At 40.2% G+C, this 26114-nt stretch overlaps 1 long non-coding RNA gene across 1 annotated transcript; it reads right to left on the bottom strand.

Annotated features, from left to right (window-relative positions):
- Positions 1-15212: 15212 nt before the first annotated feature.
- On the bottom strand, positions 15213-17020 carry LOC122976672. The gene is made up of 2 exons (XR_006401012.1): positions 16536-17020; positions 15213-15560 (listed from the first exon to the last, which is right to left on the bottom strand). It is a non-coding gene; the product is annotated as an uncharacterized LOC122976672 (long non-coding RNA).
- Positions 17021-26114: the final 9094 nt, after the last annotated feature.

Raw genomic sequence — 26114 nt, 5'->3', positions numbered from 1 at the left:
TGATAAGACAGTACAGTTGCTACAGAAATCAAATGTACATTATTGTGATGAACTGATAATAATACATGTTATATTGGCGTGGACAGGGTTTCTATACTGTTAGCATAACTGAGAAAGGGCTGCCATATTTTGATGTCATTTTTCAGGAGGAACCATTCAACACATATCTGAGCTTCTCCAATTGACTCTGCATCACTTCCCTCAACAGTGTGAGTGAGGGGGTGTGGGCTTTTCCAATTCACTAAAATTAACCTACATGCAAGAAGTGTTACAAAAGCTGTGTGTGTGAAATACTGTGTGACAACAGGGGAGTCCCGGATACAGCAGCCATTAGATCCAACTAGCCGTTTGTTCTGTGATATACGAACTGTTTAAGGACTTTTTTCTTCATGGTAAATAATAAAGGATTTTATTGCGTATAAAGTGTATACGGACGGAGTTCATGTTCACATTTCATATTTTTTATTGGACGTTTTTAAAAATATGCAGAGCAAATGGCATTTAAATGCTGTAAATGCTTTGAATGCAATATTTATGCAATGGTATTATAAAAATGATTTCCATAGTTACATAAAAATAAACCTGGCTGTGTAGATAAACAGAAGAAATAGTTGGAGATTTTCACAGGTCCAAGCTGTCAATTAAAGGGAAACTTTGTTGATTTTCAATTAGCATTGTAAAATTACAATGTGGTTAGTGTATGCAAATAAATAAACAATGTTTAACTTCCCTCCATATTGCCTGCACCCAGAGCTCACTGCTCATTTGCCGACAAGAGTTTCTTTGGAGATCTGCTTTAGACTACTAACTACGTTTCTGCATTTTCTGTAGTGGTGCCTTCAAAGGCGGTAAAATGTGGGTCTCCCAAAAGACTCCGTCTACCATGTTACACCAGCGACAGGGAAAAACAGACACTAAAACATCATACTAAGTACTTTAAAATATCAGCATATTTGGAAGAAAACTAGTTTCATGACACGACACTGAATATCACTCTGTTGAATCAAACACAACAGAGCTAATGCTAATGAGCTGATGAGTTTCTCCATGATTCTAACACGAACGTTAACACAAGCTAACACCAAGCTTCGCAATATAACCAGAGATGTGACGCTACTATTACAACTTACAAGGCCGAATATCACGCTGTAGAATCAGACATAACAGAGCACGAAGGAGGAAGTGACCACTGGAGCTACGTTACAGTGGCAGCCGATATATGTGCCACAGCTGAGGAGGCTGCTGCAGTATCGACCGGCTGCCCGGTGTGGAGGGAATGGACTTACAACTCCGCAGTGCTTTGGTAAACATTTGTTTTCTGACAGATTATTATATTGGACTTTGCCAACTCTGAACACATAACAGCAGTGACTGTGTTACCTGTAATTTATGTGGCTGCATCAAGCTTGAGCACTTAGTTCCTCATCGTCCAAAACAGTGTTTGCTTGTGTTACCGGTGCCAGACTTGGACCTAGACCTGGACCTGGACCAGCAGCAAAGGTGACACAGGCAAGGGTGCACTGTGTAGCCAATAAAAACATAGTCTGTGGATTAATAAGGGAGAGAGCCAAAGTTAGCGTCCTGCTCTAGCCAATGCTCATTTAATATTGAGCTGCGCATAAGCAGAGCAGATAAGAGTGATCTCCATGGATGTATAAGGAGAACTGGATACAGCGTCGGACACGGGGCCCCGTTCATTCCTATGAAAGTTGCTCAGTGGCACATGAAGCAATAAAAAATCACTTCCCGGCATGAAAGTACCCGGATCTTCCGCATTGTGCGGCCCATAGAGCATGCGCACTAGTGACTTTCACTGGCCGAGTCGGCTACTTCCGGTTTAGCCCTCCGGTCAACTTGAATGGGGATAAAACAATTCAATCATGCGGCTCTTCTAGGCTTTTGAAATGTGATCGGACCGAACGGATTTCATTCTGATAGTGAGACAAGTCATTTTGTGGGGGTTGTGACGCTCAGAAAAATTATCCGCTGATTTACAGACGTCTCTTTCACAGTGTAAGTCTATGGGGAAAAGTTTTTTTGGGTCAGTGTGCGTCACATGACGTTGTAATTATACGGTTTGGCCGCTATGTCAAATTTGCTTCAAAGCCTGGCGCTCTTCCTGTATCCAGTTCTTTTTATACATCCATGGTGATCCCCCTCAGGTATCCACAGTGGCAGTAGAGCGCCGTCTACTGACATCTTTGAGTATTGACCTGATGTCAAAACTATAAACAGAGTTAGATTAGTTCAAATAATTAACAAAAAAATAGAAGGTGTCTGTTTACATAAAAAACTTGACATGTGGCATTTCCAACCCACTACACTTGCAGTTTTTCATGCCATCATCCATGATTGTGACAACAGACTGAGTTTTTTTGACTATCAGCCAGTCTGGCAGGTGCAGCTCTGGCTAGTGTGCAGCCCTCTGTGACATTAAGTTTGCATTGATCAACCTAACTAACCCCAGCATGCTGTTTATAGTCCTTGCGCACTGCTACAATATATCCAGACTCGATGAGGAAAAACGTTTTGTAACTGAGAGTAAGCCTCAGTAAAGAGATATAATGCTGCTCAGTAATGCATTCTGGTTGTTGTAGGATTCCCCCTTAAGAGCGGTATGGGAAAACTACAGCCTATTTCTCAGTTTTCTTTGGTCATACAGCAGTAATTTAAAAAATAATGGCGCATTTCTACTACATAGGTGACCTAGTTTTAAGAAATCATCATATTCACAAGGTCCCAGACCCCTGGAGACCCCCCTGTATTTCGCAGATTGACTGTAACCTTATATTTGGCTCCAGTTATATGATTGTTCTTATCTAAGTTGTGAAAATAGAGCTCCAAAAATGGGAGAGTTTGGAACAGTGCCAGAACATAGGGGCATAAAAGGTTGGGAATGCTCTGCACTGATCACACATCATGTCTACATCAGGATACATCTCGGCAAGTTTAACTTTAAAGAAAATCGATCAATGAAGCACCTTCAACTGCACCAGGCCATGTCTAACACAAACTGAGGTTGTATGAACTTCCTCTGCAGCGTCTTTCCATTGCTCCTTTGTTAAACCCAACACCATATCTATTTCCCATGTGGATTTTAAGGCCTGGAAAAAGAAAATCCCACTCTGTGCATTTTAACATCTAGGGAAAGAACAGCTGATTTCTGTTTTTTTATATCAGGGGTTGAGGGGTGGGGTGGAGAATGTGATGTTGCCTTATTCTTTAGGGGACTGGTTTACAAGGCAACATCTTTTTTCTCTCTTCTTTATTTCTTTCTTTATTTTTTGTTGTTGCTCTGGCAGACAAAGTTTTCTCTGGATAAAGGCAAACAACTACCACTGCGATGAAGACTATAGACAGAGACCAGCAGGATCAGTTCATAATGTATATGCAATGAAGTGACAGAACTAATCATTTGCCAGCTCAAAAAAAAGTGCATTTAGTTTTAAATTACTCTTTTAAAGGATTGGAGGGAAAGAACAGAGAATGAATCTAATCTGGAAGATTACAACACAATTAACTCACCATTAAACCTCCAACCAATGAGGTTAAAGTCAAAAATTGTAATTGTTTTTTAAAAAAATATTGTTATTTATTGTCCTAATGAGTCAAAGTTGACCTGGGAACACAAAGATTGTACAGAAACTAATCCAAAAGCATAAAATAAGAGTTGTCTTATCTTACCGTCATAGTTCCAGCCCCTAGTAGAAAATACATTCATGTTAATCCCACACCTCAAGTTTTACACCCACAGCATATGTTCATGGCCAATCCATGTGCCCTTTAAGAAGGAGGGGTGTGGAGTTTGAAGCCTGTCATGCTTTCATTCAATTAATGTTTGCTTTTCTTTATTAACTGTGCCCACAACCTATCCCTAACCTCAAAGGATATATCTGCAGATTTTCTATATTTTTCTTATTGTCAACAAATCTCATGTGCAGAGCCAAAGCATCAATGAACTGATCAGCTTCCAAGTATTGTGTGTGTATCCAAAGCCTGATATATGTTATTCCTCTGTGCTGTTGTCCAAACACTATTAAAAGCACGTCAATGAGCCACACTGCTGCACTGTGTGACATATCCCTTCGTCCCTGAGGAGAGCGGTTACTGTAGCTTGTTTAGAAATGGCTCAGCGATAAGATAGCGACTCTCAGGAGAGAGGTTTCTAGTACAGCAGACGCCACTATGCATGCGTGGAAACATAGTTCCAGAGCTTCACTAGCTTGTTTTGCTACATATCACAACCTCTTGACTTTGCATTACATTATAAATTTCTCAAAGAACTTCAGTACAGAGTCAAGAGGCTGTGTTATGAAGCACAACAAACTAGTGAAGCTCTGTAAACAGAACCACATTGCCATGAATGCGCAGTGGTGGGTTGCTATCTTATCACTATTTTTACTCTTTGGAGCCGTTTCTAAGCAAGCTACTGTAACCTCTGTCTGTAGGAACAAAGGTACATGTCATCCAGTGCAGCCGTGTGGCTCACTGACATGATTTTAATAGTTTTTTGGACAACAACGGAGCTCTACACCACAGAGGAATAAGTTATATCAGGCTTTGGATACACACACACAATACTTGTAAGTAGTATGAGTTCTTTGTAGGTTTGGCTCTGCCCCTGAGATTTGATGACATAAAAAAAAATATAGAAAATTGCCAGCCATATCCTTTAACCAGAGAATAGTTGCCATGTGTATTGTAGAAAACAAGAATTTTAAAAATGACAGCATCAGACATAATTTGTTGTTTTGGAAAATTGTCCAAAATCAACAGTCTGGTCTGGCAATAGAGTTGATTGTCCCTCTTAAAAGAATTCATCCAAGTATGCACACCTGCTTATCAAATCTTTGTTCAACAGTGTGAATTTTACCAACATGATGTTATTTTCATGCATATCAAGACTGTAACAGTGATGCTGCTGTACATCCAGGTGCACAGCAGGGTCTAACTTTAGATGTGTGTTCTCATGAGGAACGGCAACCATGGGAGAAATCTATTAAATTCAACATTTCACGATATTCGGGGAGTTACTGGCTTGTATTTGTGAGGTAATCATTAGATAATGATTGACATTTGCCTGGTTCTCAGATACCTATCAGTACCAGGATGGGTGGAGTTGTGTGTATTCGTAGCCGCTGTAACACAATCTAAAAGTTTGCCGTGGCCTAACGGGTTGGTTCCACAAAAACAATATTTTAGGATCTAGAAAGGCATGCATATTTCATACGCACCGGCAGAGTATCAATCTCTGCCACATGGCATCAACATTGGGGATATTGATTCAGTTTATTTTCTCATCTCAGAAATGTACCATGGGGCCCGTGTCTGTCGCTGCTGCTGCCTCACGCTGTCATCTTTCAGTTGCATAAAAAAGTAGCCATGAATAATTCTATAGATTTTCCTCCATACTTGTTTTTTATTTCAAGTGATTGAGAACCGTGGCTTTACGCTCCACCCCATCGTACACATACACAGACCCCACCCGGGCGTATGCATCCACCCCTCTGCAGACAGACACAGCTGGTTGTTGCTCACTGTTCCTTGTCATTGTCAGCGCCGACATGAGCTCCATGTAAAGGCGTGTTAACACAACATTCAGTCGCAGGCGGAGGAGCTGCCAGAGATGTGCCAACCGTGAGATGGAACGACACAGACACCACAAACAACATAGGAGCTGTCAGCACCCCCCACGGGGCTGCAATTCCATTCAGGACCCAATAACAGAGTCATTTTCTCCCAGCCGTATACCTGTGTTTATCTCATGTGGCTCGGCCCGCTCTCAGATTGCATGTACATTGCTGTTTTCTTACTGTACTCCGTGTGTGTGTGAGGGTGTGAAAAAAATAAATGAAAACACTGTCAATGCATTGGTTGTTGTTTTTTCTGGCATGGTTCCATCCAACCTGGAGTAATCTGCAGAGCATGTTATCTCTTTTTCACCTGCTCTCTGCTTCACTTACATACTTAACACCTCAGCGCTGGTTTCACATGAGCAGCTGGAAGCTGAAATAAACGCTTAAAATAACTATTAGGCTTTAAACTACAGATTATTCAAAAGAATGAGAATACAGAATATTAACAATCAGACAATATTTAATAGTTTTGAATATGGTGGTTAATTTTTAGACTTAATATCAACCATTTAGTCTGTAAATGTCAAAGAAAAAAATAAGTTAGAGAGCCCAAGTGCTTATCTTAAATATCTATTACACAAATTCACAATGATTTGAAACACATGCAAATCAGATCATTTTTACTTCATGCTAAAATAAAATAATAAATTAATAAACCGATTTAGCAAATCACTTAATTATTATTACTACTACTGAACATACAGTATCTAGTGGACAGGAGTGTGTCCAGGGAGGGGCCTGGGGTTCAGGATTGTATGGGTATTCATATTAGATGCAAATATAATCATGAAGACCACAGAAAGAATAATGAGGACCTCCAGGCCCCACACCAAAACCAATTCACATAGCATAGGTCACTACAGCAAAATGCAAACAAGACAGTAAATCTGTGAAAATTCTGTCACTATAAACAAGTTCAGCACTTAACAGAAGCCGGGAAGTCACCTTATGTCAACACTAATTAGACCAAACTGTTTGAAAACACAGCAAACAAGAAGAGAGCGTAGATCTCCACCATGTGTGTCTGGGGGCATTTATAAGATGTATAGAATAGTGTAATGGTATTGTAACTGAGCCTCGCTCTCCCCTCCCAAACAAAGAAGAATTGAATCTCACTCAGCTGTCCCTCCTGGCTCCCTACAATCACGATGGTGGAAATGATAACAAAAAAAAGGGATTTATTCATCTTGTATCGTGCATAACTTTAGTTGATCATAACATATCAGGTATGGAATTAATCTGCAGATGCTCTGGTTCAAGATGAGACCAAACTTTTCTATGGATGTCAGTTTTTGAGTCACAAGGCCAAAATTTGGCCTGCAACAGATTGGGTAAACCCTGTTTTTAGCCCATCTGATTGCCAGAAATGCCTTTTGCTGCAGTTGTTGATCACTTATGGCCCTTACCAGCTGGTCAAGAGGAGTGAGGAGTCAACGGTCAATGATAGGTTTTTCAACAATTGTGAATCACTGCAACCACGAGAGGTCCTTGAGCATCCAGTCATGAATGTGCACAAAAAATATTGCTGATGGGTCCGGTAGTATTTGAGATTAGCTGTGGACAGTTACACACAGGGACACACATGACACATGACCTCCTCCAGATAATAAAGATAATTTGAGTAAAACAGGGCTCGACATTAACTTTTTGAGACACATATTCATTGGACAAGTAAATTTACCTTTGTTTAAGAATGCAAAATGCTGGATTCAGATGAACAAACAGTTAAAAGCATCCAAACATATAAATGATTCAATTGATGAATTTTATTAAAACCGTTACTTCCCTATTAATGATCTTTTCATTTGATCCTGAACAGTGAGGCACTTTGTAAAGTCTGTTTCAATATGAGCTCTATAGATTAGTCATTGATTATCCTTCTGATGTTTAATAATGATGATTGACAGTTTTTTGCTTAGCATTTTTTTCAGGAGGGGTGCTAGGCTCTTTTTCATCAGATTTTGCAGAATTTTTATTATCTATTAGAAAGATGAACAGGGTTGGGATGGTTTGGGATTTTTAATCTTCATATCGATAACATTACGTGTAATGCTGCCTCTGAATTTCTTAATCTCACTGAGTCCTTTGATTTTAAGCAACACATATCTGGCTCTACACACACGGGTGGGCACACTCAGGGCCTTGTTTTTACACATGGTATTGATATTGACTTTGTTGGCTCTAAGGAAATATGTGTCAGTAACCTTAGATATATTTTATTTGACATTTGCTTTACATTGGAGTCTCAGCCTTCTTACCATATGAGACTCACCCATATCATAAATTAGGCTGCGGCTGTCAATTCTTCTATGGTGTTTGACAGCAATATTGTTTTAAAGGATGAAAATGTGGACACTTTAGTCCAATCATTTAACACTCACTGCTCCTCGGTGTTGGATAAATTGGCCCCTCTGAAACTGAAAAATCTCCAAATATCCATCCCCATGGATAAATGAAACTATCCGGACTTTTAGGCGCAAATGTCGAAAGACTAAGTGCTTGTGGAAAGCCAAGAAGGTTGAAATACACAGACTGCATCCTAGAGAACGCATGGGTACCTTTAACAATATGGTGAAGGCTGAGAGATCTTCTTACAAATGTTAGGGTCAATATCTTACCCTTGTCCAGTCCACCCGCTAGTGGTTCCTTAAATCCATCCATCTTGGACTCCTTTTGTCCTGTGTCCATAGATGCTATTGTAGCCTTGTTAGAACACATGAAATCCTCCTTGAGCCACTAAATGTCCCACCAACCTCTCTGTTTTTAAAGGTTTTTAACTTTATCAACTCCAGTCAATATTATAAACCACTCTCTTCTATCAACAAGAAAAGGTTGTTGAAAAGCAACTTGTTCAAATACTGGAAGTGTACAAGGTGTTTCATAAATGTATCTGTTTTCCGTAAACTACACTGAAACTGCTCTCCTTAAGGTCTCAAATTATATTTTAATGGCTGTAGATGCCGGAGAATGTTCAGTTTTGGTTTTATTGAACCTTAGTGAAGCGTTTGATACTGTGGACCACTACATTCTAATCCACAGGCTAAATCACCTGGTGGGCATTTCTGGGACTACATTGGAGTGGCTCTCCTCCTGTCTCACAGATAGGTCTTATTAGTTTCTGTAGATGAATTTGTGTCTGACATTGCTGCTTTGCCATTTGGTGTCCCCCAGGGATCAGTCTTGGAACCCATTTTATTTTCCATATACATGCTGCCACTAGGACAAATTATCAGCAGTTTTAGCAATGTCTCCTACCATTTGTATGCTGATGACATCCAGCTGTATTTTGCATTTAAACCTGATGAACTTTAAACTCTAAGTACTGAACAACTGTTTATATGCAATTAGGAACTGGATGGCAGTTTAATATAGATAAAACTGAAGTCTTGAACTTTGGTCCTGATAATCTTCACTCATCGATGAGCCAGAACTTTGGTACTTTATCCTCATCCTGGTCTTGTCTGCCTAATTTTGGTGTGATTTTTGATGCTCACATTGAGACGCTGACTTGATCATGAATCTTTCACCTAAGAACATAGAACATAGGCAAACCTATGTCTGTTGTGTCAAGAAATGAAAGAGATGCTAATACATGGTTTTATCTCATCACGTTTGGACTACTGTAATTCTCTTTTTACCTGCGTTAATAAATCTTCCTTACGCTGCTTACAAACCATCCAAAATGCTGCTGCTGGGCTATTAACACGAGCCAACAGATGGTCACATATTACACCTATTTTAGACTCACTGCTCTGGCTTCCTGTTAATTTTAGAATTCATTTTAAAATTTTGGTGTTCACTTATAGATCCCTAAATGGCCAGGTTCCACAGTATATTATGGACCCTTCTGCACCCCCACACCACAAGCCGAGTTCTTAGGTTTTCCACCCAGGGTTTTCTAAGTGTACCTCAGACATGTTTTAAGACTCGGGGAGATCATGCTTTCCAGTCAGCAGCCCTTAAGCTTTAGAATAGTATCCCAATAAGCTTGAGGTCCTTGGACACTGTGGACTCTTTTAAAAAGCAGCTAAAACACATCTGTTCAGACGGACATCTGGCTAGCATATGGTATTTTCTGTTTTAATTTGTCTCTTATGTCTGTTCCTCTTGTATATTTTGTTGTGTCTTTGTTTTGTCTTTGTTTTATTTATTTGATCTGATTTTATTGTATTTGATTTTATTTCTTTGAGTGTGAAGCACTTTGTGACTGGTGTCTGTGAAAGGTGCTGTACAAATGAACAAATAAACTGATATAAAAGAGGAGGAAGAAAAATACTTTTTATTCTTGACTTTTAGTATTTAAAGATTCTGGGTCAAGTTTGTAAAATGCTGGGTCCTACATTTCCCAAGACATGTTCAATATAAGAACAGAACAGCATCGTTGGACAGAGGTGATCCCTTCTACTGCAGTTCACATTAGTATATAACCACTAACTACCTGATATCATATACTGTATATTCACACTATTAATAGAACTGCAGTAATATGCATCACTAGCTGTAGGGGCACAGAAAAGGAGGGATTATTTTCTAGTAATTAATTCCAGTATACAAATAAAATTGACTTGACTTGACTAGTTAATGACATGACAACGAGCAGCAGTGAGGGATGCGAGCAGAGTGGTCATTTTGTCTGTTTAAGTGATATTTTGCAGGTAAACCACACCTCTAGAGAGCTGCTATTGGTGGAAAACTTTTTTGTTCATGTTGAAGTTGAAGAGTGTGTGTCTAAATCCTGTCCAGACTGTCCTGTGACAGATCCGCACCAACATCCTCTCAGCATGGATATTATAAAAAATACCATAGGAAACAATATTTTCCCTAATGCAGAACTATTCAGATATCAAACATATCTACACTGCCTCATTAATTTTAATGCGGGCTGAAAGCGTGCTCTGTAAGTTTTAGAAAATGAATGTTTTAAAATTCCAAAATCAAAATAAATGCTGGATTTATAAAACATAGTCAGGACAGCCATGAGTGAAAGTCTCATACTGATAATACCTGCACTTCTGTACAAAAGTGACCTGGGATGTGGAGGCATCAAAGACCTTCACAGTTAATCAGTCACCTCGATAATGTTAGAGTCATATGGGATATGAATAATCAACCTATGTTCCATACCATATTCTGAATAAAATCAGGATGACACATAAGAGGGTGTTGTGTGAAATGTAATAGTACTTGTTGAAAGGTGATGTTAACAACCACTGGACCCCTTGCCACGGGCACCGAAATGTCCAGAAACAGCCCTGTCCATCAGTACATTAAGTGTTGATTCCGGGTTGACTGTGTCACAGATCTCGTCATAGATTGGCAGATTCACTACAGCCTGCAGTCAAGTGCCAGGCTGCATCTTTGGCCTTATTGATGAAACTACAACACTATTGTCTGTTTTGTTCATTAGAAGCATGTAATCATCAAACTGCATTATCAGCTCTTGCTCTGTGACCATGAATGACACAGCACATTTGTTTCTAGTATTTTCTGCCATCTCTGATTTGGAGCGTGCATTGCTCTGCTAGGTCTGATTTATGAACCAAGTCACACCGAATGAAGTATGACTTTTATCTTTCAAGTCTCACTTGTTCTCTTGCCTCTTTTGTGAAATCCCCCTCCAGGCATGGAACGTGCAAAGATGTCAGCTTGTCCAGGAGAGATTTACTTAGACACAGGTTTATAACAGTGGTTCCAGACTAATTTTATGGGGAAAAGTAGGCAGCAAGTAACGAAGCGTATTCACTCAAGTATTGTACTTTCTTGAAAGACTTTTCCTCCACTACATTTCAGAGGGATATTTTACATTTTACACTACTACACACTGTATATCTGACAGCTATAATAGACTCATATATCACAGTTGTCAAGGAAAAGTTGTCAAGTGAATGCTAAACTGTCAACTTTCCAGGAACTATGAAAAACAGCCTTGTATTATCTTGATGACAATGCATTTTTTATGTTAAAGAAGAGAACTTTCTCAGCCTATAGAGGTGCGTATTTTCCTTCAGCTGATCTAAAAACATCTGAATCTGACACAGAGTTTATACTTAAAAGTAACAATGACATTAAAATCTTCATTTCGTGTTAATGCATCAGTGATTACTGGAAGGGACAAACCTTCAGAGTGGATACTGAAGGGATAAGTCTGGAATTATTCTATATTTATCAACTAATCCCTTGAAAAGACTAAAATCAACAGTGCGCTAGTCTGTCTCTCAGTTGTTCTGACTTCCCTACTCAAGTCCATCGGTTCCTAGTGAAGACAAACATTTCTCACAAATATATAGTTTCATTTTTAAACAGAGGCTCAGTAATTTCCAAAAAAACAGCTGGATGAGTTTTAGCAAACCTCACTCAAACAGGAGGAAATAGTGCTTTTTTTGGTGACCATTTTCAATAGCAATATCAGAGTTTGGATACACACACCGTACTTGTTAGTAGGATCTTTACATAGGATTTATGGAGTGTAAGAAACATAGAATAGGCTGTCTCCAACGTTATCATGAAAGACCTTTTAACTGACGATGTAGCTGAAGCAGAGCTCTGAAGTCACACTTGACTGGCTGATTTACAATATGCTTCACAACCATTAGCTGTTTCACAGCTGTGTGGCATCCATTCATATCCCTGCAGGTGTACAGCACAGACATCATAACCTGACACTGTCACTGTTTATTCTGATGTTAATGTTCTTGCTAATGCTGTTTGCTGCGGCAGATGAGCTGACACAGTCTGTGCCTCTAGTTTTGATGACTTTATTAAAGAATAAATAATCGCTGTCTCCTGCTGCCCACTGTCCATGGTCTGAGACTTGGTGGTCGGCTGGTTGTCTAACAGCCATCAGTTCAGATAATAGGACAGAAGTTTTCCAGTGTTTGGTATCGGACCAACTACTCTGTCAGGAGCCTGTTCACTGAATTTCAACTCAATTTTCCTGGAGTCTATGTAACTGATGCTGTGCTGCTTGTATTTAATAATTGCTAGTGACATGCATTTTTTGGCTCAGTACAGGCTCTGTTTACTTGATGATGCTAGCAAGCTAGAAATACATTCAGGTCACAGAAATACCCATCAGTCTCTCTAAAACTCTGATTCGCAAGTTGTGACTCAGTTTCCTATTGAGATAGCTGGTGGGCTGTCATTTTTGTTTTAATTCTGAAAGTGAGTTAGAGCTTGCCACACAAGTTAAAAATCTTTTTTATCATTAAGTGGACGAAATATTTTTTTCATCCAGGTGATTATTAGAATCTTTAGGTACTCTAGAAATTCTCATAATACTTCAGTGGTATCATCAGCTGCAAGGGAGGCCGCACTGTGTGACCAAACACTCCCAGAGGGGGGTGTTTCTCACTTGCAGGGAGAACCAGAGAGGGCACTGAGCATCTTCCTTGCTAGCAAACAGGTCAGCTCTTTGCTGACCAAAAATGCTACCGGTTTAATGCAAAACATGTCTAGAAAGAGTGTCCACCTGCTCTCCAGTGCCTCCTGCAGAGGTTAGGGGAGCCTGTCATCCCCTGCCCCCAGGAAGGCTCATCATGCTGAGGCTGATGTTGTCCAATATCAGCATGCATGATGCGTTTGTTGGTAACTGAGGTGAGAATGGAGAAGAACTTTCTGTATTGCAGTAACCCCAGAAAGTTGATGTGATGAGATCACTGGCCACGTCCTCTATGCTGAGCTGACAGAGCGTCTGTCAAGCAAGCATACCAGAAACTTAGACACACAGCTTCCTATGCCTTTCAGGGTGATGGCGGTGAGGACCAGACACGTGACATTGAATCAGCAGAGATGCATGGGTGTAGCTTTACGAAGTGGTGAAGCAAGAATCAACATCTATGTAGGGTAGAATTCTAAATCCCATTTTCTGAGAGGGTTAAGCACAGTTTCCACACACTTGGAAAGCGTGCATAATTGCATAATAGCCAAAAAGGGAGACGATAGTGCTGAAAACCTCCCTGAAGGCAAACTAGCATTTCTTGTGCACCTGTGACCCATGGCAATCATTCACTCACAAGGTGAAGCATGTAATAAGCCATTTTGTGACATAGCAGTCCAAAAGCATGGGCTGATCCACTGTCAGCCACATATGTCCCCAAACTTCCATGAGCCAGAAATACGAGGAGTGAAAATCTCCTGTTCATCACCATATGAGGAAACATAATGTAGTGATGGCTCCATTCACTATTTCCTCCTCCAGTGCTGCCATCCTAGAGGAGCTAGAAAGGGAGGTATGATGCACCAGAATGGAGGAAGTTGGCAGCAGAATGAGAGGAAGCACCCCCTCCTCAGCATGCTGCCAGGGAGAGGGTGAACTACTGATTCACATCCACATGGAACAGTGACGGTGAGCGAGGGAGCACCCGTTACACACACGAGTGGAAAGGAAATAGGAGATTGGCATAGCTCAATTTCTGCATGAAACACTCACCGATAGTATGCAAAAAGTCATTCTCAGCGGGAAACGGGTCCTCACTCCGTTCCCAGTATCAGTGTAGTTAATCAAACACTGAAATGTTTGGCATACATACCGTTCTCATTTTGATTTCACTGCCACAGAGCATGTGTGGCTGGCATGTTTAGCGCATAGCATCCTTGAAGAAAAATCTCAGCCACAATGCTGTGCCCGAGCTCCACCTCACATGAGATGAATAGAGGAGAAGTCACCACATGCCAGGCAGGCTGCCTCTGCGAAAACACTTAATGAGAAGCCTTGTTGCATGTTCCCGTGCACCCAGCGTGGCAAACACACATAGCAAGTGTGAGGTTATGGCAAAGAAAGTTAAATGAGAGGCCAGGGAAGAACCTTATTCACTTCACCTGATTGGGGAGACAACCCTATCCCCGGTGGAGTGCCTCTAATCAACAAATGAAATGCATCTGAAACAGCCTATGTATCAGCAGAGCAATGTGGAGATGCTAAGGTTGCTCTTTACGGGTGAAAAGGCATGAGAGAAGAGGAGATAGAGGCTGAGATGGCTTCACCATCTCATGTGGGGTGCCTCTAATCATGTGTGTTGCAACTGAAAAATATCCTGGGCTTCTGTGTAGTAACAGTAAGCCAACACTAGCCTCTCTATACTAGATATTCTTCCCGCCTACTGGGATTTCTAAATGCAAGATAGCTGCTTACAAACCTAGACCCCTTACTTTTCATCTTACTGGAAATGATGCTGCCCCCCCCATAGTGAACTGCATGTCACCACCCCAATATGAACAGCTGCTCTAAAGACTTTGTATTGGTTCTAGACTTCAGGTCTTTTTTTTTAAAAAACTAGTTGTTTCCACTCAGTTTTGAATGAAAGCTGGGAGATTGTCTTTAGTCTATAGTTGAGCAAAGTGCTCAGAGACCGACTTGTGAGTCCAGCTGACACAGCCCTTCAAAGTTGACAAACCCAACAGATAAGTCTCTGGCATGGGTTAAATACTCTATAAAGCATAATGCATGTTTTTACATTTATGAATATATTTGAATAACACTTTCATGATTCTAACACCCACTACAGTACTTTGCAGTATGCCTGCAGGTTAACAATTGACCTTCCAGCCTCTATAAAGGGCAAAAGACCACATAACAGAGAAGGTTTAAAAGCTTAGTTTAGTTTTTCCTATAAAACATATCAAAACCATAGGGGAATATTTGGAGCTTGTTGCAATACTCTTTTTCTAAACTTTTTAAAGTAACAAGTCAATATCACAATGAGCAGAAAGGGAAAGAAAAACAGTCCAAGGCTGACTGTCTCTCTTCTTGTCTGAGGCCGAGGGTCTGCTGCACTGCAATTTGCTTGCTTCCTCCAGTCAGTTTACACTTTACTCATCATCATGCAGCAGCACTCTCTGAGCCACCATCATGGAGTGGGCTGGCAGCAAACTTCAGCACTCAGGAAGCCAACTTATCTTTAGACATGGTGGAGCCTGGAGCCTGGCCTGCACATAGAGAAACACAAAGAATCACTGCCCATGATTTTGATATTCACTTAACTTTTTACACGCATATAATACCTGTACACAGAGAAACACAAAGAATGAGTGGCAGCAATGGTTGCTGCAGGTGGCAGTAAAAAGACAACAGAGTGGAGACACACCCACACACACACCTGCCCTCAATCAGCCCACTGACTCATACCCTCCACCCCACACCCACACACACCCAAAACTAATGTTACTATGACTTCTGTTATCTCATTATCCCATCAGCTGGATCTTTTAGAGTGACATTATTTTAACAAACATCTGTGTAACAGCCTGTTGCCTTTGAAACATAAACTAGGGAACATGGCTTAGATATTAAAGAACAGCAGCATTGGAGAGTTCACTACAAAATAAAGAAAAAAAATGCAATATGCTGCAGTACAACTTTAGGTCAAGGTTTCCCAAAAGCACTCTTTAAATAAATGTGATAACAAAACGTAAGAATATTGTGAGGTTTGGACAAAACAGTCCTACAAAATTAGCAAATCATGTGCTGACTTGATGTAAATGTGCAACTTTGCTACTTAATTATCCAGATTTTCTGCACTGAGTAATTCCCAGCAGATTTTCATTGATCTGAAGATCTATATCTGGATGTAGAATCTAAACTTCACCGAGCCGCAGTCGGATGTGTGTGTCGCTGCTCCTGCATGTTCCCTCATGTCGCTGTGGTGTGAGTCCTCAACTGGAGAACAGGTACAGAACCAGAAGGCTAGAAAACACACACGTGAGCAACTGAGAAGGAAGTGTGTCATTCGATTATCTCTGCTGTCATACCCAGTTGAAGGTCAGACATCACGCTGAATTATGACGAGATTTTATGCAGCAATACAGTCCAGCTGTGATTATTAATAATGATAGTAATAATGGACAATGTTTTAAAATACTCCTCCTCCTCCTGTAAAATATGTCTTGTAATTAGTATCTTACTGTGTGAGCGATTGTTGGCTTAATAATGCTGTGATAGATGGTTTAAATAGGTCATTCTCCTGAAGCTCTCTCGCTGATGATGATATGGATACCGACGAGGAAGCTGCTTAATTCCTGTCATGTTCATCGTGATTATATCTAATGCATAATGTCTCCTGCAAATAAGACAACTGTGTGACAGCTATTAGGGTTACGCCGTGTAATGAAGGTGCATCTCCTGCCTCCGCGATACATCTTTCAAGCAGGAAGTCTCAGTATGATGGCATCACCTGTAATGACAAACAGATTGCTGCTGAAATGTGACGAGTGTAATCCAGACTGATAACAAAGTAAAAATGAACCTGAGCATAATCAAGCTATTTCAGACCACATTACAAGACGATCACATCCCCGCTAAGATTTAGGTTTCATGATAGAGGAGGAATAATCAGCCGGCTGAGATAAAGCCGAGGTAATCTATCATCGACTGCAGGGCGCCGGGGTTTCCGAGATGCAGGGGTACGGAGGCCCCTTATACTCCAAGAGGACGATCCATCATTTAACATGCTAACAAGGCGAGGGGTTTTAACATGAAAGATAACACAGGTGCGGCGTTATCGGGCGCTCTCAGAGACCTCAGCGGGCGCTGATGGGGGATGCTCTCTTATCTCCGTCCGCGAGAAAACTGACCTTGTGACACCGAGAGAGAGCAGCTAAAAGACTGTTCAACATCCAAAGTGAAAAACTTAACATCTAGTGGTTAATTAATGGGAAGATAACAGAGCAAGGTCAGTGTTGTGTTTCTGTATAACTGCGTGGATTTAGAGCTCGGAAAACTAGCAAATGACCACAATGGCTATCATAGAGACTCAAAGAGACACCTAAAGAGACATGAAGCCCAATGATGAGGTGAATTCTTAAAGGTGATTGGCTAGCACACAAATATTCTTATATTTTCTCAGAACAGCATAAATGTTCGCTAATAATTTTAACATTACTGTTTCAAGTTTTTTTTTCCATAATAGTGAAACGTGATGGATTTGAAAAATGTTAGTAATATATAGGGGTGTCACGATTCTCCAAATCCTTGATTTGATTTGACTTTTGATTTTAAGGTCAGGCTTCAATTCGATTTTCGATTTAAACTTTTTTTTTTTTCAGCACTGACAGTTAAGCCGTTGTTAGACTATTAAGTCTTGACTTCTAAAGATCAGCCACTAGATGGCAGAAAGGTACATTACAACAGCTTGAGTTTCCTCACCTGCAGCAAACTAAGTTTAAGTGTTGCACTTTGTAGATGATCCCTGTGCACTCGTCTCACAGCTGACTGTACATAGAGACCGATGTTATTAGTCCCACTTGGAGGACGGCTCGTTTTGGTGAAAATGAGGTTGTAGCTTGTTGTCTACCTTACTATAGTAGGAAAGAGGCGTTGTCCATGTTTTGACGTTTTGCTTATGAGTTATTGATCCAGGAAGTTTGAATCTGTCAGTATATTGTCATATATAATATAATGGTCAGTATGAACAGGAGGAACGGTTATGGCAAGAAAAACATGTTTCAGTGTTCACTGGGCACCTGACTGTTTTAAGACAAACTTGAAAAATTGTGATCCTGTCCTTTAAAGCTTCCAAATTTGGAAAACAGCTCTGTCTGGGGCATCGCCTGTGATGTGATTGACTGAAAGGTCATTGATTAACTAGTGAAAGTTGAGAAAGGTGACAGTAGAAACTTACAGCTTACAAACCACCCTGACATTTTGTCAAGGACACGCCTTACTTGAAATGATGCTCTTCCCCCATTCTCCACCATGAACTGCATGTCACAGCCCTAATATGAAGGGCTGCCCTTAAGACTTTGAATTTGTTCTGCAATACAGGTTTTTAAAAAAACTTTCTAATTGTTTCCACCTAGTTTTAATAATGAAACCTGGGAGACTGCCCTCAGTCTCTATGAGCGAAGCGTTTAGAGACCGACCTGTGAGTCTAATAGTTGTGCAAAGAATTCGTCTTTGAATAATGATCAGTTTTAGGATCTTCTATGTAGGAGAATTATCTTCAAATAAAAACAGATTAAATGATTCTTTTATCTGAACATGCAGAGGAGGTGGACGCACTTCTTTCAGCCCTGAGTAGTGTCTCCAGGCTTCCTCGCAGGCAGCGTACTGCTCCAACTACTTCCACCAAGTGGATAGGGCAGAATATATGTTGCCATATGTTTTGGAAAGTTACAAAAATTGTCCGACACGGTCCCCTCTAATCCAGCATCGGAAATCTGTGGCTTTCTGAAGCCATTTGACTGTCCAACCAGCAGTTCTGATGGAGTGTAGACTAACCTTTGTAATAGGATGCCTTAGTGACCATAAATGATCCAATCACAACTCTGCTGAGATCATGTGAGACAGCCACTCACCACCTCTTAGAAACTCTTTTTAACTTTCACGTTGGTTTCGGGTGTCAAATTGATTAGTCTGGTATGGTCGTTCTAAAGTTTTGTTCATTTTTTGAGAGTCCATCCATCTATCCTGTGCTATAATAAATCACACTCTGTTGCTGTTGGGAAAATAGTATGAAAATAATATTTCAAGGACAAGCTTTTTCAGCCTGAGAAGCTACTTGCCAAGGACTATTCAGTTTCCCCCATGTGCGTCCAATCAATGCCATCAAAAATATTGCCGCTCTGTAGATGAACCTAACTTTTCCAGAAGTCCACCATGGAAGAGATACTCCCCGTCTCCCTTTCCTTCCCCTCGGCCTCTCAAGGACAGAACAATGAGGAGCAGATACCGTGCGGCAACCTGATCTATATTCTGGACAGGCTGTGTACTATATAAAGAAAGTGATGGGCCTTTGTAAGTCTACCTGCCCCACTTTCCTCAAAAACTTCCCGAAGCCTTCCACTACAAGCGAGCGTCAGATAAGACTGGCTGTTGGGAGAGGTGAAGAAGTCTGTGCACAAACAGCGCTGTCTCCACCGAACGTCTCCTCCGTCATTCAAAGGCTGCTTTCACCGCTCCTGTCCCTCTACTCCTCCATCTAGTCAGTTGATATTGCAGTACATTTTCTTGCACCGTACTTGTTTGATATGATCATGTGTAATACCCGAGATTGAAAATTCAACCAATTCTCCAATTTTAACATTACATCCACAACGTACTGTGCAGTACAGTGAAGGAATAAACCAAGTTTCTGGGGAGATTTTGAACTTGTTTTGATGAAAACATGGAATGCATTCAAACAACCTGTTGAAACCTTTGTCATCCTGGTTAAGATAATAACCACATGGTTAAGGTTAGGGGACGATTGCGGTCATGGTATAAAAAAAAAACAAAACAATCTTGACTGTCAGTTGGAAACAGGAAGTGAACAGCAATCTCTCATATTAAAGTCTGATGTTTTGTCGGCCCATCCATCCACCCCGACCTCCTGTAATTACTACAACCGCTAGAGGGCGCTGTCACCTTAACGTAATCATACGTCGTTTTGGGTGTCTTTCTGCAATGGCTGATTTTTGCTTTTCTTGGAAGGACAGTCTGACTTTAGACTCATTCACAAGACGGCTTTTTTTTACACTGAATCATTCAAATAATGTCTCTTCTTTAGTTCACCACACACACTTCCTCTCTTTATCAGGCCCATGAGAACTTACTTTCCGCGTCTCCCTCTCTCTGCAGGGAGTCTGCTAAATGATGTCTATATCATTCAATTAATACTCTTTGAAATCTTCAAACTGTCTGCAGTTAATAGTTCTATTTTGATTAAAAAAAGCTAATACTGCATCAAAATGTGGCCTGTAAGTGATTGCAGTGTTAATGAGAGAGTCTGCTAACATTTTTAGCATAATCTATGCTGAGTGAAAGTAGGCTTAATGCTAATACTTGATATAAAGAAAGGGAAGGATTTTTTTAGTCGTGGCACGTAGAGGATCTTATATTGTAATCAATTATACATTTTTGTCACTTTATTGACATTGTTTATAAATACTGTATGCACTGTAAGGCTACTATGTGTGTGTGTTTGTGTGTGTGTGTGTTGTCCTCCTTTTCTTGTGATTCCAATTTTGTCCTTGTCGAGGATGGAGGTCAAACTTTCAAATGTCAACAATGAATCTTTATACTCAATAAAGTTTTATTTCAATCTTTACTACAAAGAGTGCTGTGTGTTACTGCATCATCTTTGATTAATGATCAGTTTTAGCATCTTTGTAGGAAAATTATCTTTAAATAGAAACTAATTAATTTTTTTTTTTTTTTATCCGAACATATAGTGGAGGTGGACGCAGTTCTGTCAGCCCTGAGTAGTGTCTGCAGGCTTCCTCGCAGACAGCATACAGCTCCGACAACTTCCAACAAGAGGATAGCAGAATGTATGTCGCCTAGGAGGCAAAATCCAGGGCAAAAAACTCTGTAAATCACTGGTTGGTTGCTGTGAGCCCATGTTAGCTGGGGATCTTAATAAATTAAGCAAAATATAATATCAACAACTATAAACAACTATAAACAACTAATTCATAACATTTCTAAGAGCAGCAATAATGATCCAGGATCAGTTCATAAGGCCACAGCAATAAGCTTCAGTGCCATCAGAGCCTGCAAGTGTGTGTTGCTTTGGTGGCTCTGGAAGCTCAAGTGCAGACCATATAATCCTGTTAGAGATTGGGATGTGATTCATGATCTTTAGTGGATGTCATCCCTTTCTCTTCCTCTCCCATTTTTCATGTCACTGTCCTCCGTATGCAGCATGGAAATAATCTTACACTCTAAGACTCTTCACTAATACGCAGTGTGAAATCCCGCCGTGTTCGCTGGGATTCCTCTCACTCTGTGGAGGAGGAGGAGGAGGAAGAATTATGGATAAAAAAGTGCAGGAAGTTTACACACTGTTGTTCGGAAGGAGAAGTCATTAATTAGAAGAAGATGCAAATAGTGTTTAAATTAATTTTTTAATACTGGCAGTACTGAAAACACCATACGCGGGCCAGCAGGAGTAAGTGTTGAAAATAATGAACAGAAATGATTAATTTACATCATCCTTAAGAATAAATAAATGAAATGAAAAGTTTTTACACTTGGCTGAGGTGTAAAAGTTCTGCAGATAAAAGGCAAATGGAAAAAGAGTTAGTGAATAAATGATGATGTACAGTACCAGTAAAAACTTTTGACTGGTAAAGTACATGTTACCATGGTCACCAGTTGCATACTTTTATATATCTCTTTATAGATGCCTTAAAGATTGATTTATTTACTTGATCAGCAGATGGATTAAATAGCAGTTTATCTTAACTTTTCATGCTAAAATCACATAACTACTACACACTCAACCAAACAGAGTTCATTTGAGTTTCACTTTGACCTACAGGCAAATTATATTTTTATTTCAGTCAGTTGTTTTAAAAATCTATTTTAGAATTTAGTTTTATCTCAGTCTGGAAAAAGAAATGATGACAAGCATCACTGGGCATTTCGAGTTATGGATGCAGGAGGACCTGCTGCATTTTAAAGGCAAGTAATTTACATAAAAAAGTGATTTTGTTCTTTATGGCTTGGCTGCACCAACATGGATTATTTTTGAAATCTGATTAAATCATGGTTTAACTTTAAGATTAAATTTAAACGTATCTTTAAATGTCAATTGAGTTTTACTCTAAACATGATTAAATTTAATTCTATTGCACCAAAACATTAAACTCTAATTTAAAATGTGATCCAGTATTAACTTTAAATGCACACCTGAGGAGGTTTAACTTTTAAAATGGCTGGATAATCAAGTTCCTCGAAGAAAGTTAAGGGACAGATTCAACCCAACTGAGTTTTATAATGCTGCTGATTTTTTTTTTCAAGACATCAGTTCAGCAGGGGAACTGTTATTGAGCTGAACAGGAAGACTGGACCAACTGTCAAACAGGGCAGTGAAAGAAATGCAGCTGTACCACCAAAGCTCCAACTCCTCACAGCCCTGAGATTTTATGTCACCGGATGTTTCAAGAGGATGGATGGGGACCAGTTTGGCCTACACAACTCCACTGTCTGCTGAATTGTCAGCAGGACAATAGCAGGTCTGAAGAATCAGTGCATCCAGTTCTCTCCAACGGGGTGAACAGCTGCTGGATTCTACAGTTTTTCTCAAAGGAGGAGAAATTAGAGCTTCTCTGCCGAGACATTATGAGTAACTTTTTGTCCGACGATCGTTTACAGTCCATGTGATGAATTAATGATATGGACGGCATTAAGAGCCGCACAGCCGTGTGTAATGGTCGTGCATAATGACAGCTGTTCTGCTGCACTTCTTCTTTCTGGTTTGTTTCATTGACAGGCGTACAGACTGGTGGAAGAGGCAGCATGTTGATATGAAAACAGCTGGTTAACGGTCAGTCTTCATCCATTTATGGATAACTATCAAAGCATTACCTTGCTTTTATGGATAACTGTGGGAGTGGAAATGAGGCTTGTGCACGTGTGCCCAGTTCCACAATGAAGGCACATCTTTATAAATCTAAACACAATTTATACTATAATATGATTTACAGTTGACAATTATAATATTATAAAAACGATGCTAGAATTGACTGTCAGAGATGAGGTGGTAAAGGGCAGCACTGTTTATAGTATTAGATGCAAATACTATATTTTCTATCATGTATGTAAATGAAAGCACATGTGACTTTAAAGCAGCTTTATTGCACTAACAGCACAGCAATTTTTAGCCAAAATTCTTTTGTTTGAAAGTGTGATCCTATAAATCCTTAAATAGTAGGCGGGGCCTTCATCTGTGTCAGAAAGAACCAGGCTTTTCTTTTTAATTCCCTCTGTTCCCCAGTTAATGCACAACTCATTACTTTGTCCATGTTGACCTGCTGTCTTTTTAAATTCAGTATATTGTCCATTTCCACAGCACCAATTCCATCAGTGCAGCAAGAGTCATGTCATACCCACCACTCTGCTGCTCTACCGTGACCGCAACTCAACACTTCCATCAGATTGTTCACATTAAGTGATTCACCTCCCTTTTTTTTTTTCTTACCTTGCCTTTATCAGTGACTGGCCTTTATTTGTTTGTGCTGTTATGGAGACTTTATTTGAACTTCAGCTTCTATATGAGATTTATGATTCCCTGACGTCTGAAACCAAACCTACACCTTTGCCCTGATTTTGTGATTGTGTCCAATTGTGCACCTAAATGGCTCATTGTTGGTGTTTTTGCACAGTTTATGGTTGAGTTTTTTTTAACATCAATGAATTTTGGAAATTAGGGGACGCAATGGGAATATTTCTTTAAATATAAAATGATATAGAATAAAAAAAAGATATTTAGAGTTTTCTTGAGCTTTGCAGCAGTTGTGTGTTTTCACTGCAGCCTACAGACAAGCTTGGACGATCAAAGACAGCGAATAAATGTCAAAATACTGGATAGAGGCCATCTTTCAGTCTTTCATTATCTGCCAGGACTTTTGATTGAACCAGTTTTACACTGATTTTAAAGTTAGTCTGAGTCATTTTGCCTCTATCTGTGTGTCTATTGAAACATTTCGACCTGTAAAGGAATTCACACATGACTTTAAGAGGAGTAAACAAAGCACCTTCGTCTTCAACTTTAAAATGTCTTGTTTGCTTTTAGCTCCCCAGCAGGTCCTCCAGGCCGGCTGTGCCTGTCTGCTGCTAATGTGCTTTCAGACAGTCAGTGAACAGCCTCTAATTTCTGCCCTGTGGATCCTCCAGTCTTAACATAATTGTATTGTCTGCCTGTCCAGTGTGAAGCCCAATGTGATTGTCCTCTAATGAGGAACAGTTGAGAAGCAATCTAACCCAGGAGTAGGGATAGCATTGTTCCCCTGCATCATCCAATTTGTCCTGGATTCATCTTAATGCAACAGCCCTTGTAGCTCTGGATTAGTGATATAACTGCAGTAGCAGGAGCTTAAAGTCCCAGACAACACTGATTGATTGAGCTTAAGTCAGGTACACGTCTGTAGGAAGAAATCCAGCCCATTTGCTGTTTTCCAGCTCTTCCCCGTGTTATCTCTGGACTTTTTCAGCAGAATGCAGCACAGTGTGATTCAAGGAGAAGCGACTGTTATCCGAAGCTATCCCTCCAGGCGCTGGCTGGCTAAACGCTCCAGCTGTGTGTTGATAGACTGACCTCAGGTGGGCCACAGCGGGCCAAGGTCGTCACATTGAGGGAGCTGGGTGCGTTCAACAGGGAGACAATAACAGAGAAAACGACCATCTTTTATCTTGTGAAGGTGAAGCAGTGTTGACAGGTACCAGAGCACAACCCTGACGCTGATTAATAGCTTTATTGAAGAGAGGTTACAGGAAGCAATTTTGATGCACACGTGGAACTGTGTTCTTGTGTATTTTTCTTCATATTTGAAATGTTTACCTGGGTTCCATTTTGTGTTGATGACGTTTGTGTTGGTGGCAGGTTTTTCTGTGTTTGTTTTATCTGTGGCTGCCCTTCATGTTAGCTTCCCAGTTCGTTCTGTTTTTACCAAACACAGTCCTGCTACTGCAGCCAAACTCAGGAAACATCCATTTCTGTGTTCCAAAGAATCTTTCCAGAACATTCCAACCAAACACTGATCCAGTGTTGGGTACATGAAAGTGACCTTGCAGTGAAATCACAAGGGAGTCAGGGATAACCTGGTAAAATGGTTCTTAACCCCCAATGGGTCCCAAGATAAATCCAAAGGTTTCACAAGTTGATTAAAGGATGAGACTGGTGTTATTAATTGTATTACCGTCAACAGATCTCATGAAAAGACCAAAACCAACAATGTGTTAGTCTGTCTCTCAGCTCCAAGCCCCATTGGCTGAAAAGATGGGTCTTGTCAGCTTCCAAGTGGACTCTTGTGCAGTTCATTTGTGGTCTGAAAGCAAGCGGACCAACCACCTGATTATGTAATAGTGGCAATGTGACTTTAGTGTGAATTCAAAAGCTGTACTCATATTAAATCTAGATTGTGAACTGGTCAGAAAGCAATTTCATAGAAAGTAATGTATATATTAATGCAAATCATTTGGTAACCATGGTAACACATACAGTATGCGTGTCAACAAGCTACAGGGATTTCTCCTGATCAACAGTCAAAATCACTACTTACTGTGAGTTACGATGCTCTGGATTACTACTGGACCAAAAACAGACTTAGGATAAGTTAGGAGCTACTTTTAGGTTTAGATTGTTTTATGAGTACAGCCGTAGAACTAAATGACAACAATGAACTTCACACTACAACTACAACTAACATCCCAGCTGCAGAGACAGCAACTTGGTGGCTCCCAAAAGGTAGAGAAAGGTAAGATGATGAGAACGTCCCTCTAAAAACAACCACAGTTTGGTTGTAATAATTATAACGTGTGACTTAAAACCAGTGCACCTGGGTTGTAATTTCAGCACTTGAATGCATTTTTACATTAAATGTTTGAAGCATACACCAAATGAACTGATGAGTCAGGAAGCACTAATGTTCAGTAAATGCTTATTGCATTTTCATGCAGAAGTGTTACTCTCAGCATGTGCATCACAGGTGCTGCGATGAGCTCAATGAAACCTAATGTGTTTCTGCATAGCTTTATTTGTGCCCCCTTTTTGCATTAAAGCC

The sequence above is a fragment of the Thunnus albacares genome, chromosome 24 (genome assembly GCF_914725855.1).
Source record: "Thunnus albacares chromosome 24, fThuAlb1.1, whole genome shotgun sequence".
Taxonomy (NCBI): Eukaryota; Metazoa; Chordata; class Actinopteri; order Scombriformes; family Scombridae; genus Thunnus; species Thunnus albacares.
This window is presented reverse-complemented; position numbering and strand designations above follow the sequence as displayed.